This window comes from Mobula hypostoma, chromosome 24 (assembly GCF_963921235.1).
Source record: "Mobula hypostoma chromosome 24, sMobHyp1.1, whole genome shotgun sequence".
Taxonomy (NCBI): domain Eukaryota; kingdom Metazoa; phylum Chordata; class Chondrichthyes; order Myliobatiformes; family Myliobatidae; genus Mobula; species Mobula hypostoma.
This window is the reverse complement of record NC_086120.1, coordinates 16328465-16342062: the sequence shown is the minus strand read 5'-3', so window position 1 is coordinate 16342062 and position 13598 is coordinate 16328465.

The window sequence follows — 13598 nt, the reverse complement described above, 5'->3', positions numbered from 1 at the left end:
GTGGTGGGGAAACTGCTGGAGTCAGTTATCAAGGATGTGATAACAGCACATTTGGAAAGCGGTGAAATGATCGGACAAAGTCAGCATGGATTTATGAAAGGAAAATCATGTCTGACGAATCTCATAGAATTTTTTGAGGATGTAACTAGTAGAGTGGATAGGGGAGAACCAGTGGATGTGGTATATTTGGATTTTCAAAAGGCTTTTGACAAGGTCCCACACAGGAGATTAGTGTGCAAACTTAAAGCACACGGTATTGGGGGTAAGGTATTGGTGTGGGTGGAGAATTGGTTAGCAGACAGGAAGCAAAGAGTGGGAATAAACGGGACCTTTTCAGAATGGCAGGCGGTGACTAGTGGGGTACCGCAAGGCTCAGTGCTGGGACCCCAGTTGTTTACAATATATATTAATGACTTGGATGAGGGAATTAAATGCAGCATCTCCAAGTTTGCGGATGACACGAAGCTGGGTGGCAGTGTTAGCAGTGAGGAGGATGCTAAGAGGATGCAGGGTGACTTGGATAGGTTGGGTGAGTGGGCAAACTCATGGCAGATGCAATTTAATGTGGATAAATGTGAAGTTATCCACTTTGGTGGCAAAAATAGGAAAACAGATTATTATCTGAATGGTGGCCGATTAGGAAAAGGGGAGGTGCAACGAGACCTGGGTGTCATTATACACCAGTCATTGAAAGTGGGCATGCAGGTACAGCAGGCGGTGAAAAAGGCGAACGGTATGCTGGCATTTATAGCGAGAGGATTCGAGTACAGGAGCAGGGAGGTACTACTGCAGTTGTACAAGGCCTTGGTGAGACCACACCTGGAGTATTGTGTGCAGTTTTGGTCCCCTAATCTGAGGAAAGACATCTTTGCCATAGAGGGAGTACAAAGAAGGTTCACCAGATTGATTCCTGGGATGGCAGGTCTTTCATATGAAGAAAGACTGGATGAACTGGGCTTGTACTCGTTGGAATTTAGAAGATTGAGGGGGGATCTGATTGAAACGTATAAGATCCTAAAGGGATTGGACAGGCTAGATGCGGGAAGATTGTTCCCGATGTTGGGGAGGTCCAGAACGAGGGGTCACAGTTTGAGGATAGAGGGGAAGCCTTTTAGGACCGAGATTAGGAAAAACTTCTTCACACAGAGAGTGGTGAATCTGTGGAATTCTCTGCCACAGCAAACTGTTGAGGCCAGTTCATTAGCTATGTTTAAAAGGAAGTTAGATATGGCCCTTGTGGCTACAGGGGTCAGGGGGTATGGAGGGAAGGCTGGGTTCTGAGTTGGATGATCAGCCATGATCATAATAAATGGTGGTGCAGGCTCGAAGGGCCGAATGGCCTACTCCTGCACCTATTTTCTATGTTTCTATGTTTCTAATAGTGGAGGAACAGAAACCCCATTCTGTGAAGAAGGAGGACATTTCTGAGGTCCTGGAAAGGAAATCTCCATCCTGGCAACAGATATAGTGGAGTTGAAGGAACTGAGAATAGGGAATATCATTTTTAACAGAAGACAGCGTAGGAAGAGGCATAGTCAAAATAGCCATGGGAATTGGCAGGTATATAAAAGATGTCAGTCAACAGTATGTCTCCAGAGATGGAGGCAGAGAGATTGAGAAAGGAGAAGGAGGTGTCAGAAATGGACCAAGTGAACTTATGGGCAGAGTGGAAACTGGATGCAAAGCTGATGAAGTTACAGAAACTCAGCATGTGTGCATGAAACCGCACCAATGGAGTTGTCAATGTAGTGGAGGAAGAGTTGTGGAGCATTACTGGGAAAAGGTTCTACTATGTAGAACAGTAATGCTCCAGCAACAGAGCATTACTGTTCTACATAGCCCACGAAAATGCAGGCACGTCTGGGTCCCATGCAGGTGCCTGTGGCTACCCTTTGAGACTGGAGAAAGTGGGAGAAATCGTTGAGAGTGAGGACCAGTTCTGCCAGATGGAGGAGGGTGGTGGTGGAGAGGAACTGGTTGGTTCCTTTATTAAGAAAGGAGCAGAGAGCTTTAAGGACTTCTTGGTGGTGGATCAAGATGCACAGGGACTAGGCATCCATGTTTCAATTTCAGGGCTAGGGAACTGACCTAAGGGGGATAGAATGAAGTCAAGGTCTAAGGACATGAGTTGAGTGGGGCAGGAGCAGGCAGAGACAATGAGCCTAACGGGACAGTCAAGTTTGTGGATCTTAGGTAGGAGATAGGAGCCAGCAGTGCGGGGTAAGGAAACTGAGTTTGGTGGTAATGGAGGGGAGCTCTTCGGAGTTGATGAGGCCAGTGATGGTGTTGGAGACATTATTTTTTGATAGTCTGGAGTAGGGTCCTCTTCAAGGGGTAGGTAAGAAGAGGTGTCTGAGAGTTATCGTCTGTTCTTAGCAAGGTAGAGGTCAGTCACATTACAACAGCATCCCCTTTGTCTGCGGGTTTGATGGCAAGTTTAGGATTGGTGGGGAGAGAGTGGAGGACAGTGTGTTCAGAAGGGGCAAGGTTTGAGGGGATAGGATTGAGACAAACCAATTTCCCTTGGCAACATATTTAGCATAAATTTTACAAAGAACTGGGATGGGGGGGGGGTACTTGGCAAAAAGAAATCACCGGATGCCTGAACTCATTAGATGGAAGAGAATGGAGACAGCTGCCTCACCTATAAGAGGCACCTAGATGAGCACTTGAAGTTTCATAACCTATAAGCTTAGTGCTGGAATTTCCAAGTAATTTAAAATGTACCATTTTTAGTCATCATATACTTAATAGTTTCTTTCTGATGAAGTATTTAGTCAAAGACTAGAATCATTAGTACAGAGTGGACGTTGCAAGCATAAGGGTGAGCAACATTAATTTCATATGCTACCTGCATTCTACACAAAGGAACACACCCACCCATTTCCTGAGATGATCTCACTTGTCTTTACAAAGACATATTCTGGAGTGATTTTGTAAAGACAAATACAGATGTTAGGTTGAGGAATGGTTGGACAAGCCAAGTTTGTACCCACTGGCATTTAAAAGAATGAGCGAGAAAGTAATTGAAACAAACATGTTGTGAGACATTGGCAGGGTGAACATGGAGAGAAAGTTTTCACTTGTTAGAAAATCAAGACTAGGTTTTAGTGTAACAGACACAAAATGCTGGAGGAACTCAGCAGGCCAGGCATCATCTATGGAAAAGAGTAAACAATGTTTCAGACTGAGACCCTAGGTTTCATTGCTTAAAATCTATAGGGTCACCTATTTACAACACTGTTGGTAAATTCTCAGAGGAATAAGGAAACCAACAAGAATGGGACAGATTGGCTGGTTGAGTGGTGTCACAATAACAACCACCTCACACCAAACCTCAGCAAGACCAAAGAATTTATGGAGGACTTCAAGAAGGGGAAGTCAGGAGAACACTCTCACCAGTCTTCATTGAGGTGTCAGCAATGGAAATATCAAACATTTTTAAGTTCATTGGTGTCAGCATCCCCAAAGGTCTGTTCTGGGCCCAACACACAGATGCAATCACGAATAAGGCAAGGCAGGAGCACTACTTTATAAGGAATTTGAGATTTGATATGTCAGCAAAGACTAGTAAATTTCTACAGATATACAACTCTGACAGGTTGCATCAAAGCCTGATAGGGAGGCTTCAATGCACAGGATCGCAAGAGGCTGCAGAGGGTTGTAACTCCACACATTCCCTTATGGGCACGACCCTCTCCACTATTGAGGACATCTTCAAGAGGCAATGGCTCAAGAAGGCGGCGTCCAAAATTAAGGATAATCACTGATCAGGACATGCTCTCTTATTGTTACTACCGTCATGGAGGAGGTACAGGAGCCTAAAGACCCACACTCAATATTTTAGCAATAGCTTCTTCCCCTCTGTCGTCAGATTTCTGAACAGTCCACGAACCCAAGAACACTACCTCCTTAATTCTCTTTTGCACTAATGTGTTTATTTTTGTAACTTATAGTAATTTTTATGTCTTTGTAGTGTATAGCTGCTGCAAATCAACAACCTTCATGTTATATAGTGATGATAGACTTGACTCCGATTCTGTGATAATGCAATTTATTTTTCTCTCAGGTATTCATTAGTCTGTGGAACGTTCCTCCTCAAGGGGCAGTGAAAGCACAATCTTTGAATGCGTTTAAGACAGAGGCTGACAAATGTTTGATAAGCAACAGAGTGAAAGGTTACTGTGGGTAGATGAGAATGCAACATTGGATTACAGTCAAATCTGCCATAATCTTATTAAATAGCAGAGCAGGTTTGTGAGCGAGGTGACCTACTCCTGCTCCTAATTCATTATTTCCTGTGTTTTGTATGCTCCAGAGGCAGTTATTAGCCCATTCATATTACCTGATATAATGTAAATGGGATATCAGTCTAAGGTAGCATAGACTGAAGCAAAATATTTCAGTAATGTATAAGATGACTATCACAGTTACACACTTGGATTTCTTCATAATCTCAAAGCCGATATACTAACTATGATAGGTTACATGCTGAATATTGTTATGCACGATAACCTGCTTAAATATTTCCAGGTTTTTTGATGTGATATGATTTGTAACTATTTGTTCCTTGCTGATTTTTGTTTTCATGTTGATATCCCTTGGGAGATTGAGATGACATCATGGTTTATATTTACTCTTTTAAGTGAAATAAAAGAAAGCCAGATTTCAAGCCTACACTTTATTTCATTAGCAAGCAATTTTTAAAAGCAGATTGCACAGAAATCACAAACACGAGAAAATCTGTAGATGCTGGAAATCTGAGCAACACACACAAAATGCTGGAGGAACTCAGCAGGCCAGGCAGCATCATCAGTTTAAACTAGTGTAGATCAACCTAGTATTTCTTGGTGATTTACAAAATAAGCTGAAAAGTGATCTGAGTAGAAATCTACAAAATTTTGAGAGACAAAGAAACTTTTCCCCAGTGCAGAAATATCTATTACATATGGACCTGTGTTTAAGGAGAAAGGGGGATAAGTTTAAGGGAGATATGCCAGACAAGTTTTTTTTATTCAGAGTGGGGATCAGACCACTGGTGCAGTGGTGGAAGAAGATATGATAGTGGTACTTAAGAGGCTGTTAGACACATGAGTAAGCATGAAATGGAGGGACATTAATCATTTGTAAGCAGAAGAGATTTAGTTTAATTTGGTTTCAGGTTGGGCACAGACAGCATGGGACAAAGGGCCTGTTCTGTACTTTAAAGTTCTGTGAACCATGCTCTAAATAATTTAACATACAGCTTGAATATGCAGTCTACAATTTTAGTAGAAGTATATCAGTGGAGGTTGAAATACAAAGCTCTATCATGTTGCTTTTCCCCTTATTTTTAGAGGTTCTCAGCTGATGTTGGCAGACTGGGTAGTTTCAGAACTCGCAGCAGGTACCCCAAGTACCTTCCAAAGTTAACAGAGTGTTCTTCAACAAAAGGAGGGATTTCTCCAGCACCCAGCCTCTGAGATATTCGAAGGACACCCCAGTGGTTACACATCCATCAGTACTCCATTCTAGCAGAGGCATGGCAGTGTCTGCAACAATTTCAGCCGCTGCCTCTTATCACTGCACAACGAAGGGTGCAATTTACCTGAAATAAAGTCGCATTTGAATAGTGCCTGTACATTTAGAATTGTTTGTTAAAAGTAAATGGATTTGGGTCTGAAATTTAACACCTTTTAGTACTTTTATTATTTTACTTTCTATTGCTCATTGCCTTGTCCTCCCTGCGTCTCCAGTCTTGTGCTGATATAGTTTTCAATCCACACGAAAGTCCTAAATGACTGCTGCCCAGGTTCAGTTTGGGACCTGTCTGGCTTGGGTGACTGTGCAGCACAGTAAGTGATTCTCCTAAGATACAGAGCTGGAGGTGATTTGGCGACCTTCTGAAGGGGTAGATCCTTTGTACTCCAATGGCATCTCGTGGGATTGGGAGCGCAATGGTACAGTGATTTGCCGGTTTGCAGATTGATCATCCGTTTTTTCATCCTTCATACCTGGAGATGAATCCGCTGACAAGCTCCAAGTCATTACCTTGGCATCTTCATTCTCTCTGCTCATTCTGAGCATGACTCAGCTCCAGATGAAGAGGCCTGTGAATTGGGCAAACATGTCATTGCTTCTGTAGATGAGAAAACGTTTCTTGCATGGCATTCCTCTGTCTCATTATGAGTGTAACCTCCATATACATGGTAGCTTTTCTGATGTTAAGGCATGTATCTCTAAAAGACAGTGGAGTGTTCTTGGATTATGTTACTACATCTACTGAGAATGGCCACCTGCCACAAATGGCATTTCACTACTGAGTGAGGGCAGTGATCTGACCATGAGCGAATCTCACTGCTCAGTGAGGTCACCAAGCTAATCAACGGTAGCATATTGCTGTTCCTGAAAAGCTCCAGGTCCCACATTGGATTAGATTGAGACTGTAGAGAGAAAAAAAAAACACAACATGTTATGACCTTCATCTCTTCCCCACCGCAACTGCTAGTTGCATCACTGGGTGCTGGTGGAGGCACGGCTTCTGATCCACAGGAGAGAAGTTCTTATGGACCCAAGATTGAGGAACCCACTAGCTTCATGTAACTTCCTATGAAACGTTGGACGTAGATGACTCCATCTCCCAGTCATGTTCTATATACCAGGAGGCAGGCCTGTTTGCATAACATTGTGCATCCACATTAAAGTTGTTACAGCAAGAATTCACTGATGTTCCTGGTTTAGACAGTATGGATGCACAGATGCCCTCCAAACTCTAGCCCCACATGAGATTCCCTGCTGACCTCCAGCCCTCTAGTGCCCAGTGAATCTCCCTCTGGTCCAGGTTGCGTTGCAGATTCCTCCTGGTTCCAGTCCATAGCATGGTGATCTGGGGTGTGAGGTGTATTAATGCACTCTCCTCATCATTCTCATCTTCCTCCACCTCTCCTCCCTCCAGTGTCCCTTCCAGATCCTACAGCTCCATGTCCTCCACTTCTACAGAATCAGGTAACCTATGCCAAGACCTGTCAAACTCAAAACAGAAGGGCGTTATTCTTATAAACTGCAACCAAGATACCATCGTGTCCCATAGCATGGAAACAGGCCGTTCAGCTCAACTATTCCATGCCGACCAAATTACTATTTTTATAAGTATAAATTGAAACTTGCAGACTTTCAGTGGTAACAACATTAGGAACCGTCCATTCAGCTGTTTGATCCTGTTCCCAGATCAGTAACATCATGATAAATCAGTGCCATAACTCCCTCTACCATTGGCTGCAATCCTTGATATATTTACTCAGTGAATGCGGATCAGTCCCACTTTGAAGGCTGCAGTAGACCTGGCATTAGCAATATTTAGGGACTCCAAATAAAAATCATCACAGGCTTGTGTTATCAGATAATCTTGTTACAGCTCTTCCATTGCCTAAGCAGTAGCTGATCTATACTCAGGATTCAGATAACTGGATCATATCTTCTGTCACAGACAAAATATTGTCAATATCAATGGTAACAATAAGGGGAAATTATTCAGTAGCTGGAGTATCATCTAAGAATATTTAAATCCAACTTAACCTTGCCTCTTTGTGTACATACAGTATTTGCATGATCATAACTAGAGTATTGTTTATTAAGTTTCATCACTATTGTATTACTTTGCTTCTCAAGTTGAGAATTGGGGATGATTCACTATCTTTTTATCGTCTTTGCCTCTATAACCTGCATTTTATTTATAAATTCAGAACTGTTGGGGTTATTAATACTTAACTCAATAATAAGCCGGAAACTTGGAGCTAACTTGTTGCCATGGTACTTTAAATCACAGCATTTGATATTATTTTGAGCTGACTTGTGCGCACATAGCCCACCATTTCCCCCAAATACTTGGGGCTCTTCCCCTAAAATCTAAACCTATGTCTCTATTGCCTCCAGACTTGATTCCATTCAGACCAGCCATCCATTCGAAATCAACGTGATGTGAAACTTGTTGCCAAGTCCTCTCCTCTTCACCCCTCAAACCATAGACTTCCGTGTGTGTGTGTGGCCTCCGTCGGTCGTGGTTAACCATGGGTACAAGCGCTTCTTCTCCCTCTTATGTATGGACAGATTATTCCCGTGCCCTCTTCCATTTTTATATTAACTCTTTAAACCTCTCACAACTCACCCATACTAAGCAGCAATTTACAACAGCCAATTAAAGAACAAATATGCCTTTAGGGCATTGGGTGAAACTGGAGCACCTAGGAGATGATACATTATCTCCACGTCGACATCAGGAGCAAATTCATGAGGCAGCAATGCTACCCGCTGTGCCATCTAAGCAGTCACTTGTTTTCCTGTGAATCTGTGAAGGGCTTAAGGGCAATTTACTATGTTAAACATACTATTTGAATGCAAGTTGTTATTGTACTTAATCAACTGCCTGGATGGTGAGTTGCTACTGAGACACAACTTTTGTCTAACTTTATGTCAAAAAAGTTTGTTTGAAGATGTTTCAGTTGAGTTGAAACAATGGAAAACTCAAAGGAAATCAGTCAGTTGAAATTAAACAAATCTGATTTCATTCAGTGATGATAGCTAGTTAATTGGATTAATTAAACAATGATGGAAATATCAGTGCACAGGCCTAAAAGTTGGCCCTGATCTTAGTCCTCATACCTTCTGTGGCAACAAAGTTGGGAAAAGAGAAAGAAAGGATGGCATTACATAAAATTCAGAGGATGGTTGGAACTCAAATGTGAGATGGGTATAAAAGGACGGAAGAACTTATAATTCTATGTTTATGTATTGGACATACTAGGTTGAACAATTCCTTATTCAGAATTAATATGCATGAATCGGGCATTTGTAGGGCGTGCGCTCGTCAAAAAATGTTGCAGCATATATTGTTTGAATGTTGTTCCAATGAAGTGTAAAGGAAACAGCTAACTGCTAAATTAAGATCTATGGGACAAGCATAATTTAACATGGAATGTTTGTTGGGATATTACTGCCATCATAAGTGTGTATTTGACTTTCTGAAAAGCATTAGATTTTTTGATATTATTTCAGTAACTTTGAGAGAGAAGAATTTAGTGGGTATACTTCCAGTCTCTTTGCTCCACACTCCAAGTCACTAGGTGGTGGTAATGCACCTTATGTTGGTCTGCCAAATGCCAGAAAACTTTACGAAAAGAAGAAAAAAACCTCACACTATGTGGTTGCAGGAAGGCACAGCTAGTAAAGCTACTGCCTCATAACTCCATCAATCTTGGTTCCCTCCTGACCTTTAGCCTTGTCTTTGTAGAGATTGAACATTCTCCCTATGACCTGTGAGTTTCAACTGGACCCTTCAGCTTCCTCCCACATACAAAAGGTGTGTGCTTTGGTCAGTTAGTTAAACAATATGAATTGCCCCAAGTATGTAGGTGAATGGTGGAACTTGGAAGGAGTGGTAGGGATGTGGGAAGACTAAAATGGAACTAGTGTTGGACTCATATCAATGGATGCTCAATGTTAAGCCTGGACTTGGAAGGCCACAGGACCTGTTTCCATGTTGTATGGTCTATACCTCCACAGTCTATGGCCAAACATTCGGATATGTTCATACATGGCCTCCTCTGCTGCCATGATGAGGCTAAACTCAGGTTGGAGGAGTAACATCTCATATATCGTCTAGGTAGTCTCCAGCCACTTGGTATGAACATAGAATTCTCCAACTTCCGGTAATTCCCTCCCCCTCCCTTTCCCTATCCCTATTCCACTCTGCCCCCTCCCCCAGCTGCCTATCACCCCCCTCATGGTTCTGCCTCCTTTTACTACCCATTGTGTTTTCCCCTATTCCTTCTTCACCTTTCCTGCCTATCACCTTCCTGCTTCCCCTCCCCCACACTTTTATCTTTCCCCTTACTGGTTTTTCACCTGGAACCTACCTACCTTCTCCTTCTCACCCTTCCCCCACCTTCTTTATAGGGCCTCTGCCCTTTCCCTCTTCAGTCCTGACAAAGGGTTCTGGCCCGAAACGTTGACTGATCATTTCCACGGATGCCTCCCGACCTGCTGAGTTCCTCCAGCATGTTGTGAGTATTACAGGGCAGTGTTCCTCTGTGTCAGTTCATCTTTTGTACAACCTCCTGAATCAAATCGCTTACTTCTCAGATGGATGTAAAAATATCACAGCACTGTTTACCTCCAATATCATTTCTGATAATTACCCTTTAATCTGTATTATCTGTTCATTATTTCTTTGCAATTTGTGGGATCTTACTTTGTATAAGTAAGGGGAAATATTCCACACTGCGATACTTCTTATTGCCCTCTTCTCATTGTTACCATCAGGAGGAGTACAGAAGCCTGAAGACACACACTCAGCAATTCAGGAACAGCCAATTGCCATCCAATTTGAAATGCACATAAACCTATGAACACTACCTCACTTGTATTATTATTTCTGTTTTAGCACTACTATTTTTAAATTTAACTATTTAATATACATATATACTTACTTTTATTTATTTATTTGCTTTTTCATTTATTTCTATATTTGTCACGTATTGCATTGTACTGCTACCGCTGTTAAATTTCACAACATGTGCCGCTGATATTAAACCTGATTCTGAATCTGACTTTGAAGTTATTATATTGGCTATTGAGTACTTCAGAGTATTAAGGGTATAACAGATTATCTATAAATTCACAGCTTTTCTCTTGATGGAAGACACCACTCAGGTAGTATTTACCCATTACAAGGTCATGACTACTTAGTTTGGATTTAATCCAGACCACTAAGCTTCAATTTTTTTTTTGTGACAGTCATTCAGTTATTGTCTCTGAAGTTGAACTTTATTGGTGAGGTGGTATTGACTGTCCTTGACATAAAGGGGACTACCACCATCTAGAAAGGCAAAAAAGTCTATGCATAGTAACCCCAGCAGCTCTTGGTTCCCATCCATTCTACCACTGATGAGTGCCATGATGGAAATGTATAAGCTCTCTACCTGAAATGCTCATCTGAACTACATGGGTGGTAACATTCATCAAAAGCAAGAGGATAACTAGGGAGAGGGTGGGACCACTGAAGGATAAAGGTTTATTTGGATGCAGAGAATGTGAGTGAGGTATTTATTGAATACTTTGCTTCAGTATTTACCAAGGAAAGGAATATGGAGGACTAGGAGATCAGTGCTGAGTGTATAAATACGTTAGGACATTTAGAGTCAATGAGGTGGAAAAGTTGAGCCTCCTAATGAGTATCAAGGTGCCTAAGTCCCCAGGGCCTGATAGAATTTACCCCAGATTATTGAAGGAGGCAAGAGATGAGATTGCTGTTCCCTTGACTAGCATCTTTGTGTCCTCTCTAGCTACAGACAAGATTCTGGAGAACTACCTTGTGGCTAATGTTGTCGAGTTTAGAGGGCATATGCGATCACAAGAGGCTGGATAAAATTGGATCACTTTCTCTGGAACGCCAGAGGCTGAGGGGAGATCTGATAGAGGTTTACAGGATTATGAGAGGCATAAATAGAGTGGACAGAGAATATCGGTTTCCCAGAGCTGAAATGTCTAATACCAGAGGTCATGCATTGGAGGTGAGAGGGGGTGGGTTCAAGGGCGATGTGAGGCGAGTTTAAGTCGCTGCCTAGAATGCGATGCCTGGTATGGTGGTAGATCCAAATACATTAGACATTTCTAGGAGACGTTTGGATCGGCACATGAATGTAAGGAAGACGGAGGGATATGGACATGGTGTAGGTAGGAGAAATTAGAGTTTGGGTACTTTTGATTTGTTTTTTAACTGGTTCGGTACAACATTGTGGATTGAATGGCTTGTTCCTGTGCTGTACTGTTCAATGTTCTATATTTAACCATCAAGAGGAATCCCATTATCATCTCCTCAAGGGAATTAAATGCCAATAAGAGAACACCTTCTCAACATATATAGAGGGACTGAATGTCAAATTGATCATAGAATGGTTACAGCATGTAAGGAGTCATTGGGCTTTTATCTCTGTCTGTTCTAACTTGTCAAGTGTTTCAAGTTAGGGCATATCAGTGTGAGCAAGTTCAGCACACACAAAATGGTAAAATCTAATGTAAACAAATTAAACTAGTGACTACAACTAATTAGTTAAAACAGATGGTTTAGCTGGTAATGTGTTGTTGAAGTTGCAGAGATGGGAATGGGTGGACATCATTGTGCTAAACAGTGACCATATGTACAGTAAGTGTTGGCAGCTAAATATAACTTTGGCTTGGGACTAATGAGTTCCAAACACCTTGATACATCAAGGAGGGGTGAATTAACCGGGCACAGTATTCTAAGGCCAGTCATACTCCTTACATTAGTTGCTGTTAAACTGGTGAAACTCCCTGGTTTCCTTGGCTGCGTAAGACAAAAGGTAACAGTAAAACTGTGAACCAGGGCATTACACTGGGAAATGGTCAGAGACAAGATTGTGTGACCAAAGAAGTGGTAGGTGGAGGGATTCCTCGAGTAGCTCCAGAGGAGGTTCAGCCCTCATACTTGTCCAATGGGCATGAGGTTCCTGCTCCCTGTGTGGAAGCTTTCAGAGTGATGTTGAGTTGTGATGTAGTGGTAGTGGAGGGTAATGTAGAATTGCTTTGACCAAAATCACAAAAGCAGCAGAAAGAAGACACAGGTAGGATATGTCTAAAGTGTGATGTTTCAGTAAGCTGGAGCATAAATAGAAAAATATCTAGAGTTTGTTTGAGGGCAACAGAATTTCTCAGATGATTTTATCTACCTATTGATCGGACAAACTGAAGTGGGAAGGGTACTGTAAAAGAAGGATTCATGCATTGCATCATGGATTTCTTCTTAGAGCAGTATGTTACAGAACCTACCTGGGAACAGACTATTTGAGACTTGGTCTTGAGTAATAAAGAAGAATTAATCAGAGATCTTATAGTTAAGTAACCCTATGAGGGTCATAGCCACTCCTAGGCATTTCATTAGTGCTAACATGAGTGTCACCATTACTGCCTTTGTGTAATTCACTAAATCCATCAGCAGAAGTAAACCGACATTAATGTTCTCTCCCAGAGCCTCATCCCTGGCAACGATGCCCAGATTACACTGTCAGTTCCACTGGACGGGCCACCTTCTTACATTGGATTCCATTTGTCTGGGAATAACCAGGAGGACAGGGATTAAGTTTCAAGGATGTTCTCTAAGCCCTCTGGAAAGTTTGTAACATCTTCATTCAAGTGTGGGAATGCTTGGCTGGTGACTGCTTAAGATAGAGGGGAAGTATCTGGGACAGGAGTGAAAGCCGGGAGTCTTGCGATCAACATTCAAATTGAGGCTTAATAAAAATAGTGGAGGAAAGGTCATGACCTCCCCACGTCCATCCTGCTAGGCACCTCCTGTCCTACCTGGGGAAAAATCAGTAGATTCTACATTGGCCTCATGAGCCACTCAGACCCACGGTATTGGAATCGTAGTAAGCCACTGTCAGCCTGAAGGAATTGCCTGAGAAGGAGAAGATGGCTAATATCCTGTGGCTTAGACGAAGAAGACATGAGACATGAATTCAAATCCCATCAATGGAAATTAAATTTTAAATAATCAAGTGAACTTGTATTAAAGGATGTGGAATATTTATGCATGATTTTAATGC